The following is a 17,905-nucleotide window of genomic DNA, read 5'->3' on the forward strand; positions in this document are numbered from 1 at the left end:
TTAGCATTTGATACAAAATCTATCGAGGAATAGTTTAGATTCAGCCCTGACTGAAGAATGAGCGGATTGCATTTTTGTGTGTTTCCCTCAAGCGAGTTCATCTTGTAATGGCATCAGAAGTGCAAACTGGAACCTGACCCCTGCGTGAGCTCTTCAGTCATCTGATAAGAGGCAATGTTTTGATAGTCCTGGCATGCTCAATGTGATGCACGGCTCTCCTTTTACACCCTCTAACAAATACCAGCGACACTTTACGGCCCTGCGGGGGACAAGGCCTGGTCAAGCGTCAACAAAGATCTGCCGTAGGGGTAAAATGTCTCCTAAAAACATGTTAAAAAGGAGAAAAAATGAAATGCTTTTGTTCAATCCCCTACCCACCTCCCCCCACACCAAAATGACATTTTCTGCTCAACCCATCTCGCACTTTGCCATTGACCGACGTTTGACCACAACCACTGACAGGTTTACTGTATGAAATAGAACTCAATTCAATATGGCAGCCCTGAATACGTCCATAAAGGCATTAGGGTCCTGTGTGTATGTGTGTGTGTGTGTGTGTGTGTGTGTCTGTTGTCCTGGCCTGGCCTGAACTGGCGTTCAACCCGTCAGTGTTGTAAAATGCAGATTGGGTTCACTGACGGGCCTTCTTGATTTTTTATTGCGCAGTCATGAACAGCATTGTGAAGCAGCATCACTGCCATGCTCGCATACTCTCGTGCACATTCTTATATAATATTAGGAATCAATATTCGGAAATAATTTGCCTTTAAAAGCATTAAATACTGTGTATTCCAATAAATAAAAATAATGTATATATTTTGGAAAATTAAATCAAAATAGTTAATTTAAAATTAATAGTTGAATTGATAAAAATAAAAAGCAATTACTCAAATAAATAAAATTCAAACCACACATTTAAAATTGATCCACAAAATTAGAATAACTAAAAATAATTTGTAAAAAAAAAAAAAAATGTATTGGGCCACAAAATATTAGTACATAAATAAAATTCACAATACACACAAAACTAAACCAAAAAAAATCTAAGCGTAACGATTTTACCATTTAACCTTCGTTTACATGTGTGGTGTATATACGGAGGATAGAAGAGTGGCAGCCATTTTCTGACTTCTCTCAGGAATTCTATCATGTTTCCTGCCTTCTTAATCACATTTCTTGTGGTATTGTATAAAAAGCGTTTAAAGTGAAAGTCAAGCCCTCAAAAATGTTTTGACAATAATATGTTCTATGCAGCCACAATAGTCTAAATACTGTATTTTGGTTAATATTGTGTTAGTGGAATATGAGTTAAGCAGCAAAATCCAGCAGTTTTTGTCAATATCAGAAGGCGGCCATTTTGCCACTTGCTGTCGAGTGAAAATAACATCACAGTTACCCAGGTCTCAGGTAACAACCAATCACAGCTCAGCTTCAGAAAACCGGCGAGTTGTGATTGGTCGTTGCCTGAGCTCTGCGCAACTGTGATGTCATCTTCAGTGGACAGCATGTGGCAAAATGGCCGCCCCCTGAGATGGATAAAAATGGCTGGATTTTGCTGCATATTCCACAAATGTGATATTAATCAGAATGTCATGTCAATGCTAGTGAGGTCACATATAACATATTATTGTCAAGAAATGTTAAAGGTTGACTTCCCCCTAACAGACGGCAAGGCATATTCCACAATACAAGTTTTTATTAACACCTCAAGGCAATATGATGTAACGATGTAACATTGTCTAAAGTTGGGCCTTCAAAATAAAAGCATGACAGTAACAGTCTCATCACTTTTTCTTTGGCCCTTTGGTGGCTTATTTAGCGGTTATGTTCAAACTACTTTGTGATTGTTTTAGTGAGTGCAACTGTTAAATAATTCAGTAGGTGGGCCAAGAAAATGTGAAACTGCTATTGTACAATGGTGCTTTTTTTTTTAAGGTGTTTTTTCTAACAGGGTGTGTTATGCCGATTGCCTAAGTGTGGGCAAGTAGAACAGGAGGGTTGTTGCTTTTGGTTGTTAATAAAAGCTTGGGATATGCCTTGCTGCATGTTGAACACATTATATGCAATTTACAAAGGACAGATTATCTATATATTTTTCATAGAAATCACACAACGCTGCTATATTATGACCGTAATATTGAATGTTATGGATATATATATTTTTTTAAATATCATGGTTCACATTGCTCAAACACGTTGAAAATGAGCAAAAATACTAGGTAGATAATTGTGATCTACACACCACAGTCGTTCATAATACAACACTGCTCGCTCATGTGGAAGCTAGCAGACGAGTATAAAGTTAGCCGAAAGCTACTTTAGGCTAACTCGATTGCCGTTCGTCTTGCTGGATTAATCAGCGGCGAGGAACGAGGGCAGTGGCACAAACTTATGATTCATCGCTAAATTATTATATCCAATAATGTGCAGACAACAGCTGTGTGCTGAGTCTGCTGGCCATTGGTAAGCACTTCTGTCTTTCTGTCGGCTCCATCATTGACGGGACGGATACCCACATTTTAGGCAATTACTTTATAACGCGAAGCCTTGAAAAAGTATCCGGGTCAGTACAGAGGGCCCTTCTGAGTGCATGTATTTTTTTTAGGCTTTGTGTCATAAAGCACTTGCCGAAAATGTGAGCACTCGCCAAAAATGTGGGCATGTCAACCGCACGTCTGGTGCTAACGGCAACTTGGTAGCACACTAGGAGTGTGACGGTATCTCGATATCGTGATACTTTGTGTCCCGATAGATTAGCGATATGCCTACGCCAAGTATCGATATTTGTAGTTAATATACAGCCGCTATATAACGGCTCCATTGTTCAGTACTTATTGAGAAATTACTTGGCGGGCCGCCAGGGGGAGCGCCTCAAAAGAGTGGCGGGGAAATGTACGGGAAATGTTACTTTTACTTACGTAAGACATTTATCTGTCCAGCAAGTGACTCCGTTTTGAATGCGTTTCTATAAAAAATGTGTACAGTGTTATATTTTTATTTTATTTTTATTTTTATTTTAAGTTTTAAAACATATTTTATGTTTCGACTTTTTGAAGCACACAATTTCTGAGGAATATTAATCTTGATTTAATTGGATTTAATATTTAAGTAATTTTATTTATTTACTTTTGCACCAAAAAAATTGTCACAGTTTATAAAATGAAATGTTGCATGACAAAAAAAAATCGCTTTGAAGAAGACACCAGTTTTAATATTGTGTTTCAGTGATGGTACAACAAGAAATTATTCTCATTGAAAGAACGTCAATGGATAACAAACGCTATGACACTGCACTGTGTCGTTACATTACTCAAATATTCGTAATTCATACTTGTTAGAATACAAACGGAAATAAAGATAATTTAGTCAAGAAGTCAATTACTATATGTTAGCAGATCTGTGAACGTGCATCGATTCCTGGAAATGGGCGGTTGTGTCACATGTTTGTTAAGACAAAAAAAAAGGTTGAAAATCGAATCATTCAAAAACAAGGGCATACAAAAAAACTAAAATCCACTTTATGTAGTGTACATAAATAAAATTAAAAGATACACTTTGTTCTGCAAAATCAAAATGAGTCGAAATACACTTTTTTTTTTAAATCGCCTTTGGTCCACTAATTCAAATAAGCAAATAGATAAATAAATACAAGTACACTAGAAATTTCCACTTTGGTCTACAAAATTTAAATATGTAAATAATAAAAAGTAAAATTATATACACATTCAGTAAATGAAAAGTTCGCTGGTCCAATTCATTATATTGTTTTTCTGTCATGGCCGAGAGAGTATTGATTATCAATTAAACTATACTGTAGGTCCCCATGTGTAACTGTATAATGAAAGAATACAAGCATTCAATATCATTTTGTGTAAAATATTAGGGTTAGGGCAGAAAACAAGCCTTTTTGATTTTTAGCAACGTATGTGTCTGGCTTTCACTCGACATTACGGCTCATATTCAGTTAAAGGTTAAAAGCCGTGCCCTTCTACTCATACGTGGGCCAGAGTGTGTGGCAAGGTCGCCTCTTCCAATCAAAGGCAGTGAATTAGCCCCTCCTCACTCCCACGCACCCCGACGCCTCGCCTCGCCTCGCCTCAGCTCATGCCCTCCATTTTAAATGAGCTTTACAACAGGACAGTAAAATTGCAGTCACTTACTGATGATTAAAACACTTCTACTTTAGAAAAACTATTTTTTTAAAGTCTAATTAGTACCATAAAAATATCCATTAGAATTAAAACAATTACAATTTTCAAACTCGGGATGATCGATACTTTTTTAAAAATACTTTTTTTAGACTGATGCCAGGAGGTAATTCATAGCATTTTTGTCACTAAGCGACGTTTAGCTTTTGTACATTTACAGTTGTGCTCATAAGTTAAGTTTCAAGCACAACTGTATACTGATACAAAGCACCAATACTACTAGTACTTTTGATACATACAATTTCCCCCAAAACAATGACAGATTATTTTAAGAAAAAACTTTATGTCCCAATATTGCATTTTCCTTAAAATTGCATGAAATTAATGTCAATTTTCTATTCTTCTAATTTCTCATTTCTGGTTCCTGATTGTAAAATGGCCACCAGAGGGCAACTGATACTGGTATTGGCCTCTGTCGCGAGTACCGATACTTTGAAATAAGGCCTGGTATCGGTACTCACCCATGACTAAGAGAAACAAAATATAATTCAAATTTGGTAGGTAAAATTTACACAATAACAATACATTTTTAAAAATCTAAATGAACTGTAAACATTTTGACACAAAATGTTAAATGTTTAGTTATTTTTACTATAATAATCTAAATAAAATACAATTTTAATTACATTTACAAAAAACATAAATAAATAATCAGAATTCTAGTTTGGTCTAAAATTTATAGATGCATAAATATTTAACAAAAAATACAACGTGCCCCCCCCCCCCCCAAAAATGGAAGAAACATGGAAGAAAAATGTAAATCCACTTTGGTAAAATAATTAGGAACCGGGGGCCAGAGTGTGTGGCAAGGTCACCTCTTCCAATCCGGACACAAAGGCGGTGAATTAGCCCCCCCCTCTTGCTCCCATGCACCCCTCCCAGCCTCCCCTTAGCTCACCCCCTGGTTTTGAAATGAGCTTTATAACTGGACAGTAAACTTCCAGTGGCTTAATGATGATGACTTCTTCATGTGTCCAAATGCTCCTTTTGTCCGGGCTTAAGACCCGCACCCACCCCCGCCGCTGCCCACCGCTCCCTGCCCCCGCTCCTTCTGGCCACAGCAGGCCTTAAACCATGCTTCACCCTACTAGTTCCAGAGAGAGAGAGAGAGAGAGAGAGAGAGAGAGAGAGAGAGAGAGAGAGAGAGAGAGAGAAAGGGCCCAGGGCTATTATCTCCACTCTGTGTCGCTGTCGACTTCAGCAATGACATTCACTGGGAATGTTTGCCTTTTGTTTAGCATGACCTTAGCTCATCTGCTATCCTCACTAGCGCACATTTGCACTTCAGGGCCCAGCAGGCGATGTCGGGTCAGGGATGAAGAGGGGGGGGGGGGTGCATCGACGAGGCTTTTTATAAGGAAATGAGATCCGCGGATTGCGGTGCGAGTCCTCACACGTTGCGTCGCGGGAATTTGGGCATGGGCGGGTTGTTTTTGTTTTGCTTGCTGTTGCGGTTTGGTTTTTGGTGACGGGTACGCGAGGGGAGACGTGTTAATTGGCACCTTGCTCGCTCGCTGTACTTCCTCTCCCCACCTGATGCTCATTGCTCATCTGTGGATTTGTCAGTTGAACCTCATGCTCCTCATGTTGCAGTGTCAGAGCCGCCATGTGTTGCCACAGCTGTTAGACTCAGATGCCCCCCCCCCCCACCTCTCCACCTAGACATACCTTACAAATAGGTACAGTAAAGAGTCAAGCTATATGGCTAATTATTAGACTTTAAGGCAGCCTCACGCTCACTTTGCCACATCCATAATCTAATATTAAGGTGAATGGTTAAAAAGTTTGCAATAGGAATGTAATATTTAGTTCATATTAGTAAAATGATCTAAGCTTTACTTAGACGAAAGGTTGTGAAAAATGCTCGGGAATGATGCCTGGCTGCAACCTTTAACCCTCATATCAATTAGGAAAAGTGGAGCACTCATTTCCTCAGTATGTTTGAAAGGAAGCACCTGTTCATCTCACCTTGATCCTATGATGTTTTCCACAAAGGTTAAGGACAGGTGGTATAAAGGTTAGGAGATTTGACATTCCACAAAGGAAAAGGTCATCCCCGGGGCCTTCTCCCAGTAAGACGTGTCCAGGAGATGCCCGAGCCATCTCGATGCAGAGGAGCAACGGTTTCACACTGTGACCCTCTCTGATGACACAGCTTCCCACACACAAAAAAAAAAAGTTTCAAATCATTTAATGTAAAAATATTTTAAAAAAGCATTTCAAATATGCTTTTGAAAAGCAAATCAATATAGATACGTATCTAAATCAATATAGATACGTATATATACAGACACCAAATGCATGTTAGCATATTCGTTTGCCATTCAACCACCAAATCCGTTCGAATGGGTTACCAATTTTGCCGAAAAACACATCATAGTCCAAAAAATAAAAAATCCAATTGAATCATAATGTTAAACTGCACTTATATAGCACTTAATCTACACCAAGCTAAGCCTAATATGGAAAGGTTTTCATTTTTTTGAAATAACTTACTTTAACCTCCAGAGTTTATTCGCAAAACCTGTTTCTATAGCCAAAATTTGCATTTTCCTTTTTTCGATATGCTTAAAAATCCACCCCGTCCAAGCGTAAAAACTTTTTACGAATTTGGGGCCCTTTTTCGAATTTCAATTGAGTTTTATTTTTCAAGTTTCTTGAAAATTCGAATAAAAATGGGTGGATGGAAACCCACCTTATAGTCATCAAAATGGATGAATAATAAAAAACAAAAACATTAGGATAATGGGATGGGAGCCTAAAGTGCTCTATCATTCGTCGGGCCGCTGCTGAGTCAGCTAAAAAACAAAAACACTCGGCACTCCCCTGGGAATCCCGGAGAGGAAGAATCTTTTCTCCCCTTTCCCCTCCCCACTGGTGGCGTCATGTGACTCATCATTCCTCAGGTGGCGGTGGAGATCCTTCCTCCTTTGTGCGGACCTTAATCCGGGAAGGGGCTCAATGTGGCCGGTGCTGAGGGACGGCTTTAGGGGCGGGAAGCCATTCAATCCGCACTCTTTTGTTGTTGTTTTTTAAGGCTTACTCATTATCTGCGTTTTAAATGGTCTATTTAGGATGCTGCGCCGGGAGGATGGGGCGGTGGCAGGGGGGCTTGTCAATGTCAGGAGCTCAGGCGTAAATCACGCTGACAGCTCTTTTCCCATTGCTTGAACTTGCGCTTACCTTTCCTTCGTGAGATATCCGTTTATTACGAGTACAAAAACGCCACAGTCAGACACTCTTCCACAGTCAAACTCAAGCCCGCTGTATGGACAACTGTGGCCGGTAGAAAAAAAACAAAAAACAAGCGTCTGAAAGCCTCTCCCGGGGTCCCCCTTAATGGAGGCAGCCATTGGCTGGCATGGCATTTACAGCTGTTCCCCGTCGCGCTGACTTTGCCCCTCGTATAACCATTGAAGGGGAGGTGCGAAGAGCCGCGCACGACTTGATTAAAACAACTGTTTGAGCGCGTCTGCGGTAATGAACTGGAACACGGGGCTAACGGCATTTACTGTACACAATCTGGGGTGCATTCAATTCTAGAAAGGATTCTTGTCATTAACTGATGTGTACGGGTAAATATTGGCATGAAGCTATAAACTGTGCTTCCCCGCCATCCGGAAATTCTGTTTACCCGACAAATTCTTGGCTCGGCTCATTAGCGGACAGGAAAAGCGCACACAAAGAGGCCTTAGTGTTCAAAAGTGGTCCAAAATACCACACAATGGGAACTTGGCAACGCAACTCATCAATATTGCCAATGTCTCTTAGAAAGTGCATTTGGTGACCACATCACAATCACTCAGTCATCATGAAAATGTCGCTGAATAATAATGGAACTCTTAAGGTCTTATAAAAGTGGCCAAACATTTGCACAATTACCAAAACAATCTTCTCAAACGTATTTCCTTCATTTTACACCTCTTTTTCTTCATTGGCTGTACCGGAATTTTAGGGGTGGGAATCTTTGAATGTCTCACGATTCGATTCGGATTTTTGGGTCTGCGATGCGATTCAGAATCGATTTTCAATTGAGAGCGATTTTTGATTCAAAATGATTTGATTGACAATGATGATCAGTCTGACACGCTAATGCTAATTAGCGCGCTACTCGCGGCACTTTTATTACTCAAAAGAACGGCTCCACGCTGAAAAAAATAACTTTTATTGGAATAACGGGATCGTGACTTTTTCCTTCTACTCTCTAATCTGCAGAGTAGAAAAGAAAACGGAAAAAGTCAATTATGCATGAAGTGTGGGCCAAGGAAGAAAACATTACATTGTGGTGTAGATCTGCTTAAAGATGCAGTCTCATAGCTTTTCACTTTTTGTAAACACAGTGAGAAACTTTAAAAGTTATTCCGCTTTTAGGAGTTGCTTGATCCAAACCAATGAGATCACAATTGTTGGCAAACTACAAAGCAAAGGATATTTGCCAGAGCATTATTACTTTCCCTTTGATTCTACATGCATTTTTCACATTTTTACCTCTGGAATGTTTTTTTTTTTGAAGGATTGTGGGAAACAAAAAGAGTCAATGTTTCCTTAAGTGTGACAATAAATGTGTAAGGTCTTCATAGTTACAAAGACCTCCTCCAAGGCCATTGATCCATCCATTGACTATGGCGCCTGTCCTCATTAGTGTCATGGGTGAGCTAGAGCCTATCCCAGCTGACTTAGGGTACATCCTGAACTGGTCGCCAGCCAATCACATAGCACATATAGACAAGCCAGCATTCATACGCAGGTTTTTGGAATGTGGGAGAAAGTGTTGTTGTAGAAAAGTATTCATTGTTCATTTGGATGCATGAAAGTAGTAAACAAGGACATTAAGGTTTTTTTATTTGTTTTTGTTTTAACCGTCGCCAATGAGTAGGCTATGTGTTTTTTTATTGCACTTTTTTTTGCACCTGCATGAAGGTGCCACTCCAGTGTTTTACCCATTTGGTGTGTTTACTTTGTAGGTTTTACTTGAAATATTTGACTTCACATTAGAGAATATATTATTATATTAATTGTATATTTAAACACCAAAATGTTCAACCAAACGTTAAAAGTCATGTAGCTTCACGCTAACATAGGCGGAAAGCGTAGCAGATATTTGGCATACTGTAAATGTTACAGTAACTATAAACCTTCAAATAACCAGAGCACACAACAACACTCACAGGCATATATTTCCTCTGCCCTGTGGGAACCGTGCCTATACCTTTAGTTTAGTTGGGGGCCTTCTCTGCCTCATCTTCTTGCTATTAATCGTGTTACATCTTTTCTAGTAGATCTCAGTTCTGCGGCACAATGTGATACTACACATTGGCGCTCACCTCTAAATCCAGACTTGCCCTCACTGTAAAAAACAAAACAAAAAGTATCTATATTAATTTAAAAATGTTGTTTAATAATCCGCAGTATAGAGGAGGCACAAAAGATGAAACGGGATATAACAAGGGTTCACTGACATGACAGGACATGAATGCCTGTGACGAAAATCAGACATGTAGAAGCTGTGTATCTGTGAAGGGGTACAATTCAGATTGTTGGTACCTGGCGGAGGAAAACCGAATGCCGCTTAATTGCATAATCTCTAATGGAGCGCCATTTACAATTGGAGCTGGCAATTGTGCCATGTCACCGGTGCGGGCTATTTCCTGAACTGCTGCAAATCCCTCATTCTGCCATCGACATCCGCCTGTCGCTCGTTTCCGTTTATTTATTTTGCAGAGGATGACTCACTGGTATTTATAGCAGGAGAGTGAAAGCCCCCGCCCCAACCCCATAATTCTAACCCTGCTACGCTTGACGTGGGGGTCAATCCCGGCCGTGGTGACAAAATGTTGCCTGACATTCCGGCTCCTGATAGATTCAACAGCACCTCCCCACTAAATAAAACCTTAAAGTGATTCCATCCAAAGTCAAACCCCCTCCTTAATTCACCAAACTTGACACAGTGGCCTACGCTGGCGTGCTGGGGGGTCACGCGTGGCAGACCCCGGGAAGATGAAGCCCCCCCCCCCCCACTCCCCATGCCTCCCCTCTTTTAACCATCTTTCTTTTCCACAAAGACCCCCACCACCTCCAGCAGCACCCCCAAATGCCCTCCCTTTGCAGAGCATCTGTCACCACAGGGGCTCAGATGAATGCATTCTCCTCCTCCTCCTTGGCAAATGGCACAGGCAGGACACAGGAGGGCACCTCGGGGGAGTAGGGGGGAGCGGGGGGAGGGGTCTATGTCTGTTTGTTTGCATGCAAGAGAGAGAGAGAGAGAGAGAGAGAGAGAGAGAGAGAGAGAGAGAGAGAGAGAGAGAGGGAGGAAGATTCCCATTGCAGCCTGACTGACTGACTGTGTGTGTCATGAGAGGACACACAGCTCCACATGCCTGCTTGGACGTTCCACAAGGATTTACTCTCAATGGACTAACACATCCCAGGAGCAGTTTTTGGGGGGATTTCTTCTGCGCAATTTGGGATTTTGAAAGCTTCAAAAAGTCATGCAAGGTAGAGAAAACTATTCTTAACAGCTCTAATGAGAGAGGCTTTTAACGCCTCATCTAGGGGACATGGTGAGATGTTAGTCGTTTTTCTCCCCCCCCCCCCTTCCCATCCCCCCTTTTCTGCTTTTCTGATGTTAACAGCAGCCTCTCTCCTGCATGACAATGAGCGCTCCTGATGCTTATCTGGTTTTATTAATACATGTGTGAGTGTGACGTCTTATCCAACCCAGTGGTGCAGCCAGCTGAGCGTTGTGAAGCTCCCCCGTTTAATTTCTCACCCTGATCTTGTTCGTGTAAAATCTGGGAAAGTGTGCCGGTTTGAATGCGAAAGGAGGCTGCGATTCAATTGAATTTAGCAGCCTCCCTGCTCCTCTTCTAATGCAATTATAAGGGAGAAAACAAAAGACGACTGAATGCAATAATGGTTGTATTGACATATTAGGTCTGATTACAGATTTTTCTTTGAAAATGTCAAACATGCATCTAGTCTTAATTAATTTCTCACTTAGCCCAACAGCTCACAGCATTTGATTAAGATTATAATGATGAGAAATCTCTACTAAAGAAAAATAGAACTCCTATATATATATGTTAGGTATTATTCTCTTTATATTATTGTTAATATATTTTTAAATAGTTTTATTATTATTTATTGTAACAAGTGCTATCACAAATAAAGGTATATTGAGCTTTTATATTATTTTTAGTTTTCTTGAACCAGGCTTATCACCTACATTATAGTATACTACATATTTTATCATCAATATAATTGTAATGAGTTTGAAGCTTAACAGTAAATGTTAATGCGTTATATTTTTATAAGCATTTTACAAAATATATTTTTACAATAATATATGTCAAATTTTGGATACTGTATGTGTTTGTATTATTCTTTTTGTATTATAAATAATTGAATTGTTTTTTTTTAACCAGGCTTATCACAAATATCATTTTCTGTATTGTACAATTTTTGATTGTATTTGTTATCACTCATTAGCTAAATACAGGCTTATCACATACGATATCAGAATTTTGTTAAGTGTTATATATTTTTTCCTCTCATACATTTATCACTAAAATATGTTTTGACATTTTGTTCCATGTTCATTATTATTATTGTTATGGTGATGATGATTTTGATAGTGACTGCCAACTTAAACCAGGCTTATCACAAAAATGTTTTGACATTATCATTAACAAAAAAAAGAATAAGTAATATATCTTTTAGTATTATCAACATTATTATTATTTTTCTTAAAATCTGGCTTGTCACATACTGTAAAATTTTTTATTAATTATTTGTTTATTGTATTTATTTATTATCATTTCTATGAGTTTAAAATGGTATATATATTTTTTATTATTTATTTATGTTGCAATTATTTATTATTGCCATGCGTTTACAAAGAGGCTTATCACAAATTAAATCTAATTTATTATATTTTGCAAATGATGATGTGTATACAGTATTTTCATATACGGTAGTCTTTATTTTTATTTTCGTGAGTTTCGAACCAGACAGTACAAATTAATCTGATCCAAATCCAAATGTATGCTAACTTTAATTTAGTTGCATTACTAATACCTAAATAAATTGCACAAGCATGTAAGCAAATTGTTGCTCAAATGCAAATGAATTAAATAAGTGTGTGTTTAATATTAAAATATTATTTTAAATAAAGCTTGAACACAGAGTAGCTCCCTGCATTTCATTCATTATACAGGTACATAAAGTCTTTGTGTTTCATCAACACAGCAATTTCATATTCAAGTAACGAGTTTTGGTCTTGAAAGTTAGATAGTGATGGGAAAATGCTGAGTAGAAAAGAAAACTGAAAAAGTCAACTCCATGAAGGAGTGTGGTCTTGACTTGAAGTGGAATGAACACTATTTGGACAGTGGGCTCATTTACTCCGCATTCCTGCTAAGTACAGTTCGTCCTGGTGTCATGACTGGAAAAACTGGACGTCTTCAAGCTCCTCGGGCAAGATTTTAGGGGGGGGGGGGTTCTTAGATTTTATGGCCCTCTCATCTCGTGGAGCCATCTCCATGTAGCTCGCCAGATAACAATCCCAACAGTTGTGCACATATTCCGTAGGCGTAGCTTGAACTTGCACCGCTTTATTGGATACGGAATCAAGTGAGGGCATAAGAAGAAGAAGAAGAAGAAGAAGAAGAAGAAGAAGAAGAAGAATGCGGGCTCCTTGTGTCACCCATTGACCACAGAGGAGCTTCCTGAATGACACATTGACTTGATTGGCTGCATCAAAGCCAGCTAATCATTGACACGGACGAGCTCCCGTGCATAAAGTGTGTACACTTGCAGGACTTGGACCCCGCTTTGGTGATGACGGGGTCATTCGGGACAGTGTCGGGGGAGTACGGGGGACTTTGCTTTGTGTTATGTCACAGGCTGAGTGGTTAAACAATACTCTGTTAAGGGGTCAAAGTAGCCGCATTGGGTTGATTGTGTGCAGCCAACGCAAACTGAAGCATCCCCATAGTGTGGAAATAGCCCAGAGGCAAGGCGAGGTATCGCATAGCAGCTCCGAGGAGCCTCTGCGGTCATGGTTGGGGTGCTCACGAGCACGTTCATTGTTGTTGTTGGACCACCGTGAAGAAAAGAATGAATGGCTCCGCAGTATACTATTCTGAAAAATAATAACATTAGATTTTTTTTCTTCGGTATTGCGATTTAACATGCGATTCTTTTTTTCAAGGTCCTCTTCTCATGGAAATACAAGCAATAAATTAATCTGTACGATTTGTGATATGTAAATGTTTTGGTTTTATAGCTTTGGTTTATGCTAATATAAAGGCTAATTAATTTGAAAGACAGTTATCCACTATTCTACTTAAATTAGAGTTGATAACATACGAGGACATTTATTTCTTCTTAAATTTTTTTATTTTTAACAAAATCACATATGAACAAATAAACCCAAACGGAGCATTATTATGCTTGTAAAGTTTGATTTGATTATCTGCTATACAATGGTGTGAAAATGTGTTTCTCCCCTTCCTGATTTATTTTTATTTTTTTATGCTTCCCCTCATCAAACACAATTCAATATTAGTCAAAGATAAGACAAGTAAACACAAAATGCATTTTTAAAATTAAGATTTTTGTTATTAAGGCAGAAAAAAGATCCAAAGCTACATGGCCCTGTGTGGAAAAAGTGATTCCCCCCTAAACCTAACAACTAGTTGGGCAACCATTATCAGCAAAAACAACCGAAATCCAATATTTTCCTGTAATTGGCAATGAGTCAGTCAGATATTTTGGCTCACTTTTCCTTGCAGAATTGCTTTAATTCATTAACACTGAGGGGGTTGTCGACCATAAACAGGCTTTCAAGGTTACGCCACCCAACACCTTCATTTTGTTTTCTTAAGCCATTCAGAAGTTTACTTGCTGATGTTTTTGACACATCCTTTACAGAAACTAGGGATGACTAAAATGAGCCTTAATGTTCTTTCTTATGATCTTGTGTTTCCCCAGTCTTTTCCTCAATGCTTGAGTCTTGAACACTGACCTTACTGATGCTAGGGAGGCTAGCAGTTCTTTAGATGCTGTCCTTGGTTCCTTTCTGACCTTGTGTATAAGTCGTCGTCGTGCTCTTGGAGTAATTTCTGTAAAATGGCTACTCCTAGCTGGCTACTCCTACTCCCACTGTTCCATGTTCTCCATTTGTGGATAGTGGCTCACATTGTGATTCGCTGGAGTCCCAAAACTTTAGGAATGAGTTTGTAACCCTTTCCAGACAAACAGATGGTTCCAGACTCAGCTGTTCTTTACCAGCTTTGGACCATGGCGTTAAGTTGCAGCTTCTTGAGAGCTTTTGGTCAACTTCATTTGATAGGTTCTATTTAGGTGATTTCTTGATTGAGCAGGCCTGGAGGTAATTAGGCTAGGGTGGGATTAGGCACAGTAAATTCACGATTTAACAAGGCGGGTGGGGGTGGGTGGCTACTTTTTCCACATACAGTTAGGCAGCTTTCAATATTTTTTTCTCTTAATAAATCTAATTAATATATAAAACTGCAATTTATATTTACTTTGGTTTGGAAACTGCAAAAAAATAAGAACGTTAGAAGGGGGCAAATACTTTTTCATGGCAATATAATGTAGCCATAAAGTGTGCATAAATATAAAAAAATAAAAAATACAATAAAAATTATGATGTTGATGATGATGATGATTATTATTATTAAATTATTATTAAATTATTATTATTATTATTTTCAAAATGGTATATATGGTACTCTTAGTCCTGCATCTGTCTCACGCTGATGTTAATTGCTCACTGGTTACATCTGTTGTCATGTTTTTTTTTGTCAGTTAACGTGCGTGTGTCCTCCCTCAGGTGTCGGCGTTTTGAGTGAAATGTCTTTACTGAAACACTGAGTGGCGGCGACCCAGCATGTAGCTGAGGTGAACAAGTCCCTTCACGCCTGCCAACACTGATCATGTGAGTCGTCTTCTTCTACTAGTACTTCTTCTCCTTCTTCCTACACTGACCATGAATGCAAATCCGGTGTTAAACGATCACATGGCATTACAACAGCTTGTCCTAAGAAGCACGCCTTAGTCAAACAATAGGGTAACAAAAGAAAAATGGTGATAGCGCCTGAGGCTCAGAGCTTAAGCTATTTGCATACAAAGCATAAACTACAGTAACTGTAACAATAAAGTGAAGTTGAGTATCTGAAAACACACGCTGAATACTGAAGTTGAGAAGATGCGCAAACTTGCGTAAACTCACTCTGTTCACCTCCTTCAAGTACAGTATTTATCAGTATTGAAATATTTACAATGAATGATTCAGATGTAGTAATGAATTGCAAATTTTGCGAACCTCACTCCATTCATTTCCAGTTCCACTAATCATTTTCTTGGCCTACAATGCTTGACAATAAATCAAATGGACAACATAGATTTCTTGATGTACTAACTTAACTTGGCTATCATTCGTGAACCACACTTCATTCACTTTGAGTTAATGACTGAATTGCGAATTTGCATTGAACAACATTGATACACTGGCGTGGTAACTTTGCCAGCCTCAAGATAGAAACTCACTCCATTCACTTTGTCTCAATTTTTGTTCTATATGTAATATTTTAATATTTATGACAAATAATGCATAGATGCATTCTAACTTGGCCAGCATTGGGAAACTCACTCCATCCATTTTCCACCAATGGGTTGAAGGTTTAAACTCTTTCTCACTGTATACAATAAACAATTGACATGCTAACTTCAGCAGTCTGGGGAACCTCGCTTCATTCACTTGCCACCAGTTAGTGTTTTGAAGCAATGTGATATTTACAATTATCGATGGAGACTAACTTTGCCAGCCTCCAGAACTTCACTCTATCCACCTATGTTTTGCAAGGTTTTAAATAAATGATGTAATTGTATTGATGACAGCTAAGGGGACACGGCTCCACCACTCATTTTACCAATCCAGTCAGTTGGCATATGCTGTAACCCTTTGCAATAATTACAATGCACAATCTACTGTTGTAGGTGCATGGACGAGGTAACTTTGCAAGCTTGGGGAACCTCATGCCAGTCACTCATCAGTTTGTATTTTGACTATATGCAGAATTGCAATATTTACAACGAACGACAAAGACGTATTTACAACGCTAAAACTTCATCAGTCTGGGGAACGTCACCTATTCACTTTCTACCATTCTATGATGTAGGTAAAAATTATATTGCAGTAATTACAATTACCAACGTGGAAACCAATGTACAGCGGACACCCGGTATATTTGCGGATTCACCTATTCGCAGATTTTTTTTAAATAGTAAAAAATATTTATTTCTTTATTTGGTTCGGTCCAGAAACCCATTTCCCCAAGTGTTTGTTTTTTTTAAAGAATTTTTTTGGCTGAACAAAAAAGTTGCTTTTATCTACTGTTGGTCTGTATGTTTTGGTTGGGTGAACAAAAAGTTGTTGTTTTTTCGTCCTGAAATGCACTTCAATTTGCATAAATTATACGCACGTTTTTGCTATTTGAGGGCCGGCCCGGTCCCTATGTCCCATGAATAGCAGGGGTCCACTGTATTTATGTGCTAATTTGACCAACATTGGGGAACCACATTCCATTCACTTTTCACCACTGTGTATTGTGTATTTCAATATTGAGTTATTTTCTAGTTTATCATGGTCCTGTACCACTTATCATTGGCATTAGTACCACAACAGACAGAACATGCACATCCTGTTTCGGTTTCTTCTGCGTCGAGTTTAGGCAGCCAACTCATCAGGTTGGAAGTGTTGCTGCAAGGGCCACACAACTTTTTTTTGTTAATACGAGCAAATACCGTAGCACAGCTCTGCTAAGCTGTTTATTTCTCCAACGACACAATGAGTACACTTTTAAAATCGTCTACTTGTCTATCCCACTCACATTACAAAATGGCAGGAAAATTAAAAAGTTAAAACTTGGTCTGTCAATAACTTGACCAAGTGTAGGTAGCAGGGGAAGAATTTAAGATGTAAATTAGAAAGGAATTTTGTCATCAATTAAGCTTTTTTTTAATTCCGTAAATTGTCAAGATACAAAAGTGTAAAAAAAAATAAAAATAGGAACAGCTCTCAGTTTGATGTACTTCAGTTCTGTGCCACCACAATAAAAAAAACAACAACAACAATGAGGTAGTGTTATTTTGAGGGGAAAAAAGGACATGGTTTGAAATTTCACCCGTGTTTTTTTTCTCCATCATTCTCTCTTCATGAACACATGTTGAGGATGCCACCAAAGAGGCCACACAAGACACCCGACAGATGTCCCAGAGTAGACCACCTTTAGAGAAGGGAGGCAGTTAACACAGTGGCTATTCGCTGGAGTTTCAATTGAAAATAAAAAAAAACACTTTCTACGATTCTGTATTGTAGGTACAGTAAAAGTTTTGATGTGCTAACTTCACTCTCACAAGGAACCTCACTCCATTTACTTTCAGCCAGTTTGTGTTGTAGCTCTATATAGTAGTAGCAATCAGGGCGTAGCCAGAAATTTTTCATTGGGGTGGCCAGGGTGAAACCATGACTCATATACCTGAAATGTCTAAATAAGTGGTTCTTAACCATGCAGCCATACCGTTCGCATGCCGACTTTGGGCTGCGAGCTCCGACTAGTGTGCTGCATAAAATAATCCCTGAGCATTTGTTATGAATTCAATGCATTGTA

The 17,905-nt window shown here is 38.9% G+C and overlaps 1 protein-coding gene across 6 annotated transcripts in view; it reads left to right on the forward strand.

Annotated features, from left to right (window-relative positions):
* Nucleotides 1-17,905, forward strand: part of greb1l (GREB1 like retinoic acid receptor coactivator) — a 72,569-nt gene that overhangs the window by 23,429 nt on the left and 31,235 nt on the right. For 5 of the 6 annotated variants that reach the window (XM_086085020.1, XM_086085045.1, XM_086085037.1 and 2 more), the window contains exons 1-2: nucleotides 10,527-10,703; nucleotides 15,067-15,171. The gene's annotated coding sequence lies outside the window, so the exon portion shown is untranslated. Of the gene's footprint in view, nucleotides 1-10,526; nucleotides 10,704-15,066; nucleotides 15,172-17,905 lie in introns of those variants that run through there. The other variant, XM_086085028.1, reaches the window with a different exon arrangement.

Source organism: Leptonotus elevatus, chromosome 1 (assembly GCF_054856555.1).
Source record: "Leptonotus elevatus isolate MCC_2025b chromosome 1, RoL_Lele_1.0, whole genome shotgun sequence".
NCBI lineage: Eukaryota > Metazoa > Chordata > Actinopteri > Syngnathiformes > Syngnathidae > Leptonotus > Leptonotus elevatus.